Source organism: Zootoca vivipara, chromosome 3 (assembly GCF_965207765.1).
Source record: "Zootoca vivipara chromosome 3, rZooViv2.hap1.1, whole genome shotgun sequence".
In the NCBI taxonomy this organism is placed as follows: domain Eukaryota; kingdom Metazoa; phylum Chordata; class Lepidosauria; order Squamata; family Lacertidae; genus Zootoca; species Zootoca vivipara.
This window is the reverse complement of record NC_142586.1, coordinates 57357396-57371441: the sequence shown is the minus strand read 5'-3', so window position 1 is coordinate 57371441 and position 14046 is coordinate 57357396.

The window sequence follows — 14046 nt, the reverse complement described above, 5'->3', positions numbered from 1 at the left end:
AACCTATTCTATTGGCTACAGCACAATGCTTCTTCACACTTAATTTCAGCAGGGAGGCTGAAGAACCCTCTTGGAGCAGGCCAAAGGCCCAGCTAGTCCAGCATTTTGTTCTCACAGTGGTTCACATGATTCCCCCAGGAAGCCTGCAAGCAAAATCTGCATGCAATAGCACTCTTCCCAACTAGTAAACTGTCTCCAATATTGGAGGTAGAATAAATAAATCCTTGTGTTCTACTTTTGTATTTGTATTTCTTAGAAGCACCGCACGGATATTCTCTTGGGAAACAAAGAAACTCAGCCCCTTTCTACATTAGTCATTGTTCTCTGGAATTCACATCATTATAAAAATCCAGACGTTATGACTGAGGCACCATTGCAGCCCAGAATTTCCCCTGCTGAGCTCCTCAACTTGGCTTTTGGCAATTTTTCAGACTTCCAATGCAACCACAGTGCTTTCCTTGTGGACCAGCCAAGTGCTATTGATTCACCTAGCAAGAACTTGGTATTGGTATTCTATTACAGCATTGCCATGATGGGTGTTGGAGATGCAATTTATTTGTCAGCATTGTGCAGCTGGCTTTTTGATATGTGAAAAGGAATAATGGAGCTCGTATGTCCACAAGGCTATCAATCTACAGTAGAGGGCAACTTCACATGCAGGAAGAGATTGATGCTGTTGCTCCAATCCTACATTTGGAATCAGGTTTCTTGCTCAAGTAGCAGATGCAATGCACAGAGGTGTGCAATTGCATCATGATGCTGAATTGGCTACTGTGTCAATGTGTCTTTCAGTGGGGGGTGTCTATTCTTATCTGGCTTGCTAGTTATTTCACACACAAAGTTGCACCCCCTTAGAGTTGGATCAAGAGTACTGAGATGCTCTGTTTGGGAAAAGGAGTGGAGAAAAGTCTTTGCACAGGAGCTCAGACTCTACCTCAGAATCCTTTGTTTTCTTGTAAAGTATTGATGTCCAAGGAATTACTGGAACTCCAAATGTGTGATGTTTCAGGCTCAAATGAACCCATGAGTCTGGCCAATTTAGCCTGCACAAGTTCAACCTGGCAAACCTCATCGCTAAATACTCTTCCATTCTTGCACTTTTGAACACACAGTCCTAATTTTATTTACTCCAAAGGAAGTGCCATTCATCTCAATGGAACTTCCAAGTCTGGATGCTTAGGGTTGCCCCCTAAGTCTTTCCCATGGCTTCTGTCTGGGTAGTAATATATTCCTAAAGCAAAATGTATAGAATACTCACATAATCTTCTCAGATCCCAAAGTAAATGTTTTCACATAGCTGTGGATTGAATCCAAGCCAATGTCTATAAGATGACATTTCTGGAAGCATCTGCATCTTTACATTATATTTAGTTTACACAATATGCTATGCAACTGGAGGAAACAGCCCCGCAAGCCAGCCCAGCATTTGACCTCTTACAGAGCTGCCTTTGAGAAGCAGCTATTCCATTCACCTCCCCCTGCACTAGCACCTTTTACATCAGACCATTTCAAAAACTGGGAATGACTTTGAAGTCTGTGGCCGTTCTTATATAGTTTACTTAAAAACATCACAACGCAAGTGAAACACTATATTCATGCACAGCTTCACCGCATCCCCTCCCTCCTCTCCAGTTTTCAGCACTTGAGCACAGGCTTGGATGACTTGCACTGCTATATCTCTCCCCCCCCCCCCCCAAGTACCTTTATCAGAAACAAGACTGATTTATGGTACAGTTTGCTTGGGGATCTAAGTGTCAGTTCAGCTCATCAGAGTTCTGAACATGTTTGAATCAGGTTTCTTAGCCTCACTGGGTTTAGAACTGAGGCATATGTTGTGTCCTCCTGCCCCAATGTCCTGTTCACCACTTTCCTTGACAAGCATCAGGCTGTGGATTTTAGCACCATGTCTCATTCAAGAATTTACCATTTATGGTGGACATGCCCAGTGATTGAGGGCTTTTGGAAGAAGGCTTTCCATGAGCTCCAACCGATTACATGGCAGCCAGTGACCCCAGATCCATTTATGCACTATTGTCTAGTTTTGATGACAGAGGAAAAAAATGCTTTATAAACTTATTGGTTTCCTTTTTTGTTGTGGCTACCCTATGGTGGTAGCCTCAATTGGAAATTAGTAGCAACAAATCTGATGGAGGATTGGCATTCTCAGATTTGGTTGGTGGCCCTTATGGAAAAACTTACTTGCCAATTGTGGGAAAGGAATACCACAAAGAGAAATGTATGTTTTATGTGAAATGGTTTTGTTTTATTAAGTATTTTTTGGTCAATGAGTACAACTGGTTTCTTCCATCTGCTCATGGAGTGCTTGTCTGATTGTTTCATTTAAGTGTTTGTTTCTTTGTGTGTTATGGATTGTATATTTGTGGGAGATTTTCTGTTGTCTACTTGTTTTGCTTTTATGTTTGCTGTAACCAAAAGGTGTATGTGCTCCGAGTTTTTATTGCTTCTTTGCTTCTTTTTCTCTGACATGGAAAGACTTAATATAACTGTTGAAGCAGCAGCAGAAGAAGATCCAGCCAAAGTTCTGTACATTGTTGAGCTTAACTGGTTTCTAGAAGAGACCATAGCTATTTTCAGATACTTGTTACCTGCAGTACATTGCCTATGTTGAAATGCATCTCTACATTTTCATTTGAGTCCCATCTTGCACATTCAGCGAAGCCTAAATTTGATGTAGATGCAGCAGCACATCCCAGTTGTGTACAGATGGGAAAGGACTGTATCTCAGTGGAAGGACACATGCATGGGGAAAATTCCAGGTTTAATCCATGTCCTGCCATGTCCAATTAAACCAACAAAAAAGGATTAGGCAGAAGGAAATGTGAGAGACCGATTCCTAAAGACCTTGGAGAGATGCTGCAGGATAAGATGCACACAGAATAAGTTCGCTTCCTCCATCCTATGTTATATCCTTTGCTAATATTTCTCTCTGTGTGGTGCTTAACCTTCTCCCTGACTTTTCAGAAGCTAAACTAAAGCTAGCAGGCCATACAAGTTTATGCACCGTTTATTGTTCCTCGAGCAAAGTGGGAAATGAAAAGCTTCTCATTAAAAAATACTTCAGTGCAAGGAAATGGCTAACCAGAAGATAAAATAACTGACCTGTATGAAACAAAAACGAATAAAAAGACAATTTGTCAAATAACAGCATTTTTAACACACACACGCACAAAACACCAAGTCTTGGGACTTGTATCGGAAACTGAGAATACAAAGCAGTTTGGATCAGCGTCAAAAAGATTCCGAGCAATACTCTCAAGGAATGACACATTTCAAGAGAATTTGTAACCAGAAGAACACTGTGATAAATTGTAATCACAGCAGGATCCAGCTTTGTGGGAGGTGCCCAATACACAGACATCATTTATAGGTTCCCAGTATGACCTACGTCTAAAAGACATTTTAATGATAACAAGGGAAAGTAGATGGATTGTCTGTGCAGAGTGTTGAAGGCCCTGCTTGCTGTCATCCTCAGCTCCTATAAAGTCCAGAGATTTTCAGAGGTATTCATCTGTCTCGCTATCAGCCCACATTACCAAAAGGACGGAACTATCTCAGATAAAACATGCCAGAGAGAGACATTCACGCCTCAGCATTTCCTGTGGGAGTCTGACCCAAATAAAGCCATATTAATAAATATAAATTCTGGAGCATTATCGCCTCCAGAAATGACTGTGCAAGGAAGTTTTACCCTTTGGTTCATATAACCTCCAGAGGTTTTCTTTGGGAGTTCAAACATTCTTCACGGCAACTGGTCAGAGTGTCAGGCCTTCCCACGGGGACAATTGTGTTTAAATTACATTAAAGACTCAAAGGCTCAGATAGATATCTAAAGCGAGGAGTATAATTTGTTAAATATTTTAACTAATATGCAATCTGGGAGTCCCATGTACACAGAGACTTTGAAAATGCTTGACAAATAGAGGCAAGTTGGGAGTGTCTGCTGTTGTGTCCCCATTGTCTTATTTGGTTTTGAAGTACTAAAGAATATGAGTAAAAAATAACATAGCTTGATCAAAACATTTTTTGAGTAGAGGGTGCAATGGCTTTGGAATGGGATGTGCAGAACAACATAGAATTCTTTTTCTTCTTCATTTAGGCTTTTTGAATACATAAAGTTGTACTTTCTGATTTTTAAGAATGAACTAGGCAAGGTCTATTCATAAGAGAAGAAGACATGAACTAAGACAGCTGTGTGCATGTTCTAATGAAAATATACTCTGATTTCTCTATTCTTGTGATCTGTGATAATCAAAAAGAGATGTGTCCCTTTCCTTAGGAAAAAAGAGCAAACATAAATGAACTTGAGCAAGAATATTTTCCATTAGCATGATTCCCATTGAAGAGAATGACCTTGATCCAAAGTTCAGAAAGTATACTACAGTATACACAAGCAGCTACTGGGATTTGTTCCTCCTTTAAGGTCAGCCTGGGTGGTTGTTTCTTACAACCACACTCCTATCATAATGTTTTTAATGCCAAGTGTATGTGCAGAGATTCGTACAAAGGTCAGAGTGTCAGGTAGTGTGGTTGCTGACCTTGAGCCAGACATCTTGGAGAGTGAAGTCAAATGGGCCTTAGAAAGCACTGCTAATAACAAGGCCAGTGGAAGTGATGATATTCCAGCTGAACTATTTAAAATTTTAAAAGATGATGCCGTTAAGGTGCTACACCCAATATGCCAACAAGTTTGGAAAACTCAGCAATGGCCAGAGGATTGGAGAAGATCAGTCTACATCCCAATTCCAAAGAAGGGCAGTGCCAAAGAATGCTCCAACTACCGCACAATTGCGCTCATTTCACACGCTAGCAAGGTTATGCTTAAAATTCTACAAGGCAGGCTTAGGCAGTATGTGGACCGAGAACTCCCAGAAGTGCAAGCTGGATTTCGAAAGGGCAGAGGAACCAGAGACCAAATAGCAAACATGCGCTGGATTATGGAGAAAGCTAGAGAGTTCCAGAAAAACGTCTACTTCTGCTTCATTGACTATGCAAAAGCCTTTGACTGTGTCGACCACAGCAAACTATGGCAAGTTCTTAAAGAAATGGGAGTGCCTGATCACCTCATCTGTCTCCTGAGAAATCTCTATGTGGGACAAGAAGCTACAGTTAGAACTGGATATGGAACAACTGATTGGTTCAAAATTGGGAAAGGAGTACGACAAGGTTGTATATTGTCTCCCTGCTTATTTAACTTATATGCAGAATTCATCATGCGAAAGGCTGGACTAGATGAATCCCAAGCCGGAATTAAGATTGCTGGAAGAAATATCAACAACCTCAGATATGCAGATGACACAACCTTGATGGCAGAAAGCGAGGAGGAATTAAAGAACCTTTTAATGAGGGTGAAAGAGGAGAGCGCAAATTATGGTCTGAAGCTCAACATCAAAAAAACCAAGATCATGGCCACTGGTCCCATCACCTCCTGGCAAATAGAAGGGGAAGAAATGGAGGCAGTGAGAGATTTTACTTTCCTGGGCTCCTTGATCACTGCAGATGGTGACAGCAGTCACGAAATTAAAAGACGCCTGCTTCTTGGGAGAAAAGCAATGACAAACCTAGACAGCATCTTAAAAAGCAGAGACATCACCTTGCCGACAAAGGTCCGTATAGTTAAAGCTATGGTTTTCCCAGTAGTGATGTATGGAAGTGAGAGCTGGACCATAAAGAAGGCTGATCGCCGAAGAATTGATGCTTTTGAATTATGGTGCTGGAGGAGACTCTTGAGAGTCCCATGGACTGCAAGAAGATCAAACCTATCCATTCTTAGGGAAATCAGCCCTGAGTGCTCCCTGGAAGGACAGATCGTGAAGCTGAGGCTCCAATACTTTGGCCACCTCATGAGAAGAGAAGAATCCTTGGAAAAGACCCTGATGTTGGGAAAGATGGAGGGCACTAGGAGAAGGGGACGACAGAGGACGAGATGGTTGGACAGTGTTCTCGAAGCTACGAACATGAGTTTGACCAAACTGCGGGAGGCAGTGGAAGACAGGAGTGCCTGGCGTGCTATGGTCCATGGGGTCACGAAGAGTCGGACACGACTAAACGACTAAACAACAACAACATGTGCAGAATTGCAAAGAAAATGTACTGGGGTGAACCTCTGAGTTACCTTCTCAGCGTCTTGTGAAAAACTTGAAGATTCTTGTTCCTGCTCTTCTTTTGTTAAAAAAAATAAATTTTGCATTACTATAACCTGATTCAGGTCACATTTAGCCATTTCCCTTGGGGGCACCGTCTAATTGCTTCTCAACTGACCCTCCACCTTGTCCCAACAACTTTGCCCCAGAGGTCACTTCGCTAATCCATTATTTTCGTAGTAGGAAAAAAGTGCTTCCTAAGAGTAAGCTTATGTTCCTATTGGTGCTCAAGTGAGAGTTGATTAAAAGGGAACGATTCGTAGACAACCTACTCCAGTCTTTCTTAAGGAACTTTTATAATATACTGGCTGGCCCTGCCACGCGTTGCTGTGGCTCATTCGTGTGATTCCCCCCACCCTGTGCCAATCCATGATGTATCCCGCCCCCTCCTCCCCCCACCCCGCCTTATCCCTGTGATTCCCCCCACCCTGTCCCGACCCATGACGTATCACACCCCCTTTCCCCCCACCCCCGGCTCATCCCTGTGACTGCCCCCACCATGTCCTGACCTATCCCGTCCCCTCCCCCCCAACCCCCACCCAGGCGAGTCAGTACCTCCATTCGGCCTAGTCTATAAAGGCTTCGGCCTAGTATGTAAACGGGAGCCGAGGTGCTGTTGAGAAGGAAGGTTTTATAAGTGCAGTACCAGTGTAGCTGCCGCTAGAGGACGCTGGTTTGCAACCTGGTTCTTTTCCCAGCATGCATTTTCGTCTGAGTGGTGTGTTTTGAAACATGGTTTTTGGGGTTTTTTTACCTGGCACAAGTGTGCCATCTGTCTTAGCAAACTTTCCTATAGCCTTTGGACATTCACATGTGATGTTGTGTCAAAATTTACCTCAATCGGTCAAGCGGTTTTGTTGAACATTGGAGACGAAGGAACATACCCAGTTTATATATATATATATATATATATATATATATATATATATATATAGATAGATAGATAGATAGATATAGATAGATACAGATAGGATTTAGATATTGGAAAATAAATATAAAATAAAACATGCATATGTCTTCACTGTCTTCTTTTGAAGAAGACAACCGGTTGGACAATCCAGGCCTATGTACCATCAGGCATCCATGGCCCTCCTGCCCCGCCCTCCCCATCTCCAGATCCCAACCAAGCGAGCATGGGATAGAGAGAGTTCAAACCCAGTAGGAATACCGTAGCAGAAGGGAAGAGCAGAACACTTTCTCTCCTGGTGCATCCACCCACTGACACTGCTTTGTAAAGCCAGTTGTCTCCTGAGAGTGCTCTGTGACTCGGTAGAATCCTCACTGAGAAAGAAACTGCAGGGCTTCATTTCTGCACGTTGAAGAAGTGTGGAATTTGAAGGACAGCTGCATTTCAACTTGTGCAATGAAAATGCAAACCTTGCTGAATTACTAGCCCCTTGCACTCTGCAGTTTATCCAAGGAAGCGTTCCGTCATTTCCTAATTTGTGTCCTAGCAATGTCAGGATGGGTTTTTTTTGGGGGGGGGGTGTTGCAGGAGAGTTTTCCCTTCCATTTCCTCAGTCATTCCTATTCCTTCTATGAATGCCTTGTACATAACGCATCTTCAGGGAACTGACGTTCAGAATCATAGGAGGAAGCAAAAGAAGTAACATTAAGAAATTGACAAGGAAAAAACAGAACCATAGCCCCCCTGGGAAGCGTGTCCTCATAGCTTCTTCTTTGGCGATCACTCATAGCCGAGTAAGATTGTCTTCCATAAACACAGTTTTAACAATGAGTCCGTAAGTGATAGTGGAGGCCAATTCTGGATCCACATGTCCTTCCACAGTGGGGACATTGGTTTCCGGGCGGGAGTTGATCACGGTGTGGATTTGCCAAGAGTGCCTTCCTCTTAGCACCTTTCTCCCTTGCATCCTGAGTTTGAGTGTCTTCAAAGCCCATGACACCTTTGGTAAAGGCTGTTCTCCAATTGGAGTGCTCGCAGGAAAGTGTTTCCCAATTGTTGGTGTTTATACTACGTTTTTTAAAAATTTGCCTTAACACAGTCTTTAAACCTCTTTTGTTGACAATGTGAAAGGGCACTTCCATTTTGGTTGCACTGTAAAAAGAGGTGTGCCCCCCACATCTGAGAGCTGAGAGACTAAAAGAAACCCTCAGTGAGTATGATTAAACCTATATAAAGGTAAGGTAAAAGACCCCTGGACAGTTAAGTCCAGTCAAAGGTGACTATGGGGTTGTGGTGCTCATCTTGCTTTCAGGCCAAGGGAGCAGGTGTTTGTCCACAGACAGCTTTCCGGGTCATGTGGCCAGCATGACTAAACAGCTTCTGGTGCAACAGGATACTGTAACGGAAGCCAGAGGACATGGAAACCCCATTTACTTACAGTGGTACCTGTAGGTCATGCTTTGGAAATGCAGTGGTATGCATTTGGAAATGCAGTGGTGCCTCGACTTATGAATTTAATCTGTTCCGAAGGCACCTTCGTAGGTCGAAAAATTCGTAAGTCGAAAAACGCCATTGGAAATGCGATTTCCCATAGGAATGCATTGGAAACGGAAAAATTTGTAAGTTGAAGCAACCCCATCTAAAAATTCGTAAGTTGAAAAAACCCTATCTAAAACCGCCACGGTTTCCTTTCGGATGTCGAGACATTTGTAAGCACGCGGCCATTAGCCCCATTTGTAAGTCGAAAAATTCGGTTGTTGAGTTGTTCGTAAGTCAAGGTACCACTGTGCTAGGTTGGCAGAAGCTGGGACAGAGCTCACTCCATTGTAGGGATTCGAACCGCTGACCTTCTAATCGGCAAGCCCAAGAGGGTCAGTGGTTTAGACCACAGCGCTACCCACGTCCCTCAAGCCCATGTATGTTTTCAAGCCTATGTGTAGCCCTTCTGGCTGTGCTTCCCATTCAGGTGCTAAACACTTTCCTTCATCCTGTGTGCAAACCCTGCTTCAGCATCATTCTGCCCCATTCATGCAATGGAAGTGGCTATAGTCTTGCTCCAGGGGAATAGCTCTGCTTCTGCTGGTTGCTTTCTTGTCTACTCTTTCTTTTAATGAAGAATATACCGTATGTACTCGAGTTGCAAAGGGAAAGTACATGGCTTTCACAAATGAGTTTCACATAATTTCATCCTTTGTAGAGGGCAAAGGGGGAGGCTTTATTTACTAATTTAATTACATATTGATTTTCTCACTGCTACACAAATGCAACAATCAAGGGACATTTAAGAAGTTATTTATCACTAATGCCCCATAGGAAGCAATAAAATGGATGGGATTCTTAAACAGGAAACATTTAATTAAATGCACAGGGCCCCCTCAAAATCACAATAGTGCTTTGCCTGTCCCAGGTAAGTGCTGCAATTATATTTCATTGCAATTTCTAAAAACAAAATAAAATAAAAATTCACCACAAGATGGTAACAAAGAAAGTAGTGGTCTGCAACAATTTGACAAGCATCTTGCCTGAATTCTTCATGAAATTTTCCATGAAAAAAGGGCTTTGCCTTTGGAGGTGAAGTCAAACTGTTGGAAGATTACAGGGCCTGCTGTGGCTGTAGAGACTGATACGGGAGAGACATATTCTGTTGCAGCTGGGGCAGATGAAGGCGTCCGGTTGTGCTGCTGCAGATGCACCATGGTGTTTTGTCTCCCTATGCTTCTGCCAGTGGTCATTCCTTCTCTGATCATTGTTATGGATACATGACCTGACTGTCTCCAGTCCCCCATTGCTTCTTGAATGGTTGTACACACACTGTCTTCAGTTGAAGGCCCATGAAAACCACAGGGTGAAGAATATGCAGGAGAAAGTTGGGGCAAGAATACAGCCCTGTTTCACACTGCTCTTTATAGGGAAGGCATCTGAGGATGAGCGGTCCAATTGGACGGTGCCATGCATGTTCTTGTGGAAGGACACAATAATCTTGTGAAGCTTGCTGAGCAGTGAGAAGAGCATAGCTGCCAAGTCTCCCGTTTTTCGCGGGAAACCCCCGGATTTTAATCCGTTTCCTGCTGTTCTCCCGAATGGAAAAAAATCCTGGAAATCCCCTGGATTTCCTACCTGCCAGAGGCTCCATTTCAGGTGCCGCTCTGCTCATACACCGGAAATCGGGCAAAGCGGCACTGGAAGTCGCTTCTGCCCATGTCTGGGCACCGGAAATCAGGCGGTGCCGGCACCGGAAGTTGCTACTACGCATGTCCAGACGTGTAGAAGCGACTTCCAGTGCTGCGCCACTGCTGATCCCGCATTTTTCAGTGGGAGACTTGGCAGCTATGGAGAAGAGTCCTTTTTGGCCAATGAGGTCAAAGGTATTTGTCAGGTCTATGAGTGCAATGGGGAAATTAAGCAAGAACTTAATTAATCAATGGCATTTCAAAGTGCTTAATTTTATCTGGACTGGTCCTATTGTCCTGTTGTTGGAGGAAAGTTGTTTTGTTTTGTTTGCAGGAAGTTGTATTGCTCATTGTCAAGTGATCGCAGAGCACTTACTGATGAGACAGGGGTGACATTTGCAAAACCACAATAGGCTAGTTGGGGATGGTAAAATAACATTTTCCTATTATTATTTTTTAGATTTAAATTTCCCCAGTAGCAGCACTTTGTGCTTTGAATTCCAGGAAAATACAATGTTCTCATAATGGAAATGCAACCTGGAGGAAAGATACCTGAATTCTTCTTTGGATATAACAAATAAGCAACTATTGGGCATTTATTGTGGTAAAATGATGGTGTGGAAAAGTGCTGAGATGGTAGAGGAAACGAGGGAGAGGCTCCAATTTCTTTGATGGAGGAAGTCCCCACCCGCCTTCTTGTGAACAAGCAAAGAGGCAGGAGAATGCGGCTAAAGCAAACAACTAAACAGGGTCCTATGTTGTACATGCTGACAAGAGGCTAGGCACTGGGATGAAAATGTTTCATCCCAAGTATCCAATATCTGTCCCAATGGACATCTAGTAGGAGGAAGGAGGAAGCATGAGGTTAAGAATTTAGAAAGATTAGACAGATAGTCAAAGAGCTCGGCTAGATTAGATAGGCTGCAACTCGTTTACCAAAAGCAAGTCCCTGGGGAGTTTCACAATCACAAACATCCTACAAGCATTAGAGAGTTTCAACAGTTTAGGAGCCAGTGATAATTGGTAGAACAATGTGCTATTTTATATGCATTTGTATTTATGGCAAACCAACCATTAGATTGCCTGTGTTTGGGCACGACTTCAGATCCTAGACTTTTGTACAGTACCGATAGGCTTTCAGGCTTTGGTACCACATTGCTGCTGCTGCTTCATCTTTAACGTTGGTATTCAGATCCTTCCTGGATATTAAAACTGTCCTCACAAATGAAGAATATGAAACAGAGGTGAAGATAGGAGGCAATGAATATAAATATATTCACATGTACAAGGAGCCATTGCTGGGGGGGGGGGGGAGATGATTAAAGAGTCAGGTATTTTGTCCTCATCTGCAATCACCATCTGAATAAAGCTACCAATGCCGGCAATTGCTCATGTTTACAATTTGCATTGTGGGGTGAGGGAGGGATTCATTTGCAACAAAATGGCATTGGCCACACTTACCTGCCCTGAGCACCACAGCCTTGTTGCTGGTTTTTGTTTTATTTTTTTAAAGAAAACACCCGGAAATCTTAGCACAGATCTTCTGAGCGTTGTCTCCTTTAGCCCAACTGCAGCTGGCTGCTTTCCTGCAGAGGAATTTAAACCCACTTCAGAGCACAGACATGACTAGGATTCAACACAACTGTTCAACATATAGAGTTATGTGCAATTAGACAAAAGAACTGCACACTTGAACGCATGTTCAGAGATCTGTGAGATTATAATCTTGGACATGTCTTCTTTTAGTAAATTGAAAAGCCCCTTTAAACCTTGTGTCTTTAATTTTTCTTCTTCTTCCTGCATTAGCTGTTGAATTGTCACATAGCTTTGTTCACAGAACTACTGTATGCCTGTTCAAGTTCTTCATATAAAAGATACAAGATGTGAAATCTAACACAAATATATAGATGTAAAAGGCACATTAAGTAATCAGGGAAAAATGCAACTCTGCCCATGTATTCTTTCAAAAGAGATATAAATATTTACAAATGACAGAGTTAAATCCAACTTGTGGAAATGACATGTACGCAGGAACTGGAAGAGGAATTGCTGAATTCTAGACAGCAAGAGAATGACACATCAGATCCTTTCTGGTGGAAACCTTACAAAGTTTTAAAACCGTAGGGCAGGGGCAGCAGAAGACAGATGAAATCCGGTTGATTGTAGACTAGCAAGAAGTTCTTGCTCTTAATGGCTTAACAACAGTGACGAAAAGCCCTCCTTTTCCTTACAAATTAAGACACTGATATCAAGGATGCTTGAAAAGGCAAGAGTAGATTTTCCTTTTAAAGGAGTTGTGTGGGAAGTCCAGTTCTGGTACTGAATACAAATCCCCAGGCTCAACATGTGCTCAAACCACCTCCTTCTGTGGGCTGCAGCTCAGGGGCAGAACATCGGCCTTGCATGAAGCATGTGCCAGGTTCAATCCAGGTAAAGCTAGGATAGACCCATGCCTGAAACCCTGGAGAGTCGCTGCCAGTCAGTGTAGACAATACTGAGCTAGATAGGCCAGTTCAGTACAAGGCAGCTTCCTTTCTTCTATGCCTGCTTTCCCAAGACCCTATTTTGTACCTGGCTCCGGTGGGTGAACCCAGTGGAAAACAAAGTAGAACCTGCAGCTCAAAAGTCTGCTAGTGCCTGCAGTAGGAAGTCTAAATTATAATTTGCACAGTGGTTTTATATTTATGCTATATGCACAGGAGAAATTCTTCCTGGAAGTATAATAGTACTGCCTTTAAGGGCCCAACTGCAGCACAGGCAATAAAAGTCAGCTATTAATTAATTAATTAATTATTAAGAGCTCAGGAGATCCAAAAACTTGGCTGTATTGTTAGTGCATGATTCACAGTTCATGATCCTTCACTTCTATGTTCCAAAGAACTCAGTTGCTGCTGCTCCTTTCCAGCTCTCTTCTTCCTGCACTCACATACTCCTGCGCCAATAAAAAAAAAAAGGTCATTCTTCACTTAAGGGTGGAACATGGCCAGTTCATAGTCAGCAGCTCACTGAGCAACCGCCAGGCCATTCTCTCTCTCTCTGCTCTTTTTAGTGGACCTGCGATGAGGCTGGACTAGTGTAATTGGGCCAGGAATGGAGTTATATGCTCAAACCATCTTGCCCTGGCCGCTGAATTCTGCACCAGCTGAAGTTTCTGAACTGTCTTCAGAGGCAGCCCCTTGTATATGCAGTAATCTAACCTAGAGGTTACCAGAGCATAAAGGTAAAGATAAAGGGACCCCTGACCATTAGGTCCAGTCGCGGATGACTCTGGGGTTGTGGCGCTCATTTCGCTTTACTGGCCGAGGGAGCCAACGTTTGTCCGCAGACAGCTTCTGGGTCATGTGGTCAGCATGACTAAGCCGCTTTCTGGTGAACCAGAGCAGCGCACGAAAACACCGTTTACCTTCCCTATTTATCTACTTGCACTTTGATTTCAAACTGCTAGGTTGGCAGGAGCAGGGACCAAGCAACGGGAGCTCACCCCGTCGCGGGGATTCGAACTGCCAACCTTCTGATCAGCAAGCTCTTGGCTCTGTGGTTTAACCCACAGCGCCACTCGCGTCCCTCTACCAGAGCATAGACAACAGGAATTAGGCTATCCCTGTTCACGTAGGGGTGCAGCTGGGCCACCACCAAAACTGATGGAAGGGACTCCGTGCCACCAAGGCCACCTGAGTCTCAGGTGACAGCAATGGATCCAGAAGTACCTCCAAGCTATATACCTGCTTCTTCAGAGGGAGTTTAACCCCATCAGGAGTAGGGCACCACCCATCCATCTGTTCTCATTCTAATCTGGTTTGATCTTCAG